This window comes from Suncus etruscus, chromosome 1, assembly GCF_024139225.1.
Source record: "Suncus etruscus isolate mSunEtr1 chromosome 1, mSunEtr1.pri.cur, whole genome shotgun sequence".
Lineage (NCBI taxonomy): Eukaryota > Metazoa > Chordata > Mammalia > Eulipotyphla > Soricidae > Suncus > Suncus etruscus.
This window is the reverse complement of record NC_064848.1, coordinates 20156021-20157479: the sequence shown is the minus strand read 5'-3', so window position 1 is coordinate 20157479 and position 1459 is coordinate 20156021. Positions and strand designations below refer to the sequence as shown.

Here is a 1459-nt window from a genome sequence, read left to right as displayed (position 1 = left end):
GGCCTCCCAATTCTTACCACAGGCTGTGTTCTTTACACTGGCTGTATAGAAAGAGGAGGTACAGTAAAGAAAGAAAAAAAAAAAAAAAAAAAAAAAAAAAAAAAGAAAAGGTATGGCTGGAGAGATAACCAGTGGCAGGGCATTTGCCTTGCATGCGGCCAACCCAGGACAGATTCCGGTTTGATTCCCGGCATCCCATATGGTCCCCCGAGCCTGCCAAGGGCGATTTTTGAGTGCAGAGCTAGGAGTGCCTGAGTGCTGCCTGGTATGACCCCAAAACCAAAATAAATATAGTATATATATTTATATATATTATGTATTTATATATAAAACAGAAAGGAAAGAAAACATAGAAGCAATGATCTAGTATATTTTCTCATGAAGCAATGTGTCAGCAATCATGACTATAAAATATATTTAAGACAATAAAGAATAGATAACATGCATTGGGTCTTATGTACTTTGCATATATTAATTCAACGTCAACAATACCATCAGCTAAATATTGTTATCATTTTTAATTTTCAAATATAAAAGGGTCCTTAGGGTTAAGATCAAACAATAAGTGATAGAGGAGGGCAGTGACAATTATCTTAGGTCATGTTGTCTGGGGCCACATAGATAGTACAAGATTTAAGGTGATTGCCTGCATTTGGCTGACCCCGATTCCATTTACAGCCCTGCATTTGTTCTTATAAGCACTGCCAAGAGTGATCCCTGAGCATAAAGCCAAGAATAAATCCTGAATACTGCCTAGTGTTTCACCAAAACAAACCAAAAAAAATCATATTATTTATTTCCTCTGTTTGAGTCTCTTACTCTTTCTTATCTAGTGTTTCTTTTTTTGTTGTTTGTTGTTATTTTACCTAGTCTATTCTGGTCAAAAACATTACATGTGGGGAAAAAACATGGAGATCTAGAAAAGGGTTTGTAAGGTGGTCAGCAAAGGGGAGAAGGAGAGGTTCTCTATTATAGGGGGTAGAATACTATACAACATAGACATTTTAATATTACAGATGGACATTAGACTGGCATTGATATGGTGAAGACATACACTCATGTGCATTATCAGCAGACACAGAGGATCAATCCATGGGTTGCATTTGAAAAGCTGACCCAGGTGATATGAGACAGAACACTTAAAAAGGAAAAAACAGTAAAGTTGGCAAGGTTGATGTAAAGGTTTTCCCTTCTTTAGGCCAATCATGATTGGTGAGGATGAACTTATCTGAAGAAAGGCTTCATCGATTAAGTTGTGCATTCTAGAAAACAATCCTAATTTTCAAGTCTAAAAGACTAGGTGATATGGTAATGAGCACTGTATGGGGAGTCTATACCAGGAAATTGATATTATAGCTATTACAGACGAACGTTAGAGAGACATTGGTATGTGAACATATACACTATGCGTATATATCAACAGACTCTAAGAATTGATCTATGCATTACAATTGAAAAG

The 1459-nt window shown here is 36.4% G+C and overlaps 1 pseudogene; it reads left to right on the top strand.

Moving 5' to 3' along the window:
* Nucleotides 1–79, top strand: LOC126032656 (uncharacterized; annotated as a pseudogene).
* The last annotated feature ends 1380 nt before the right edge of the window (nt 80–1459 follow it).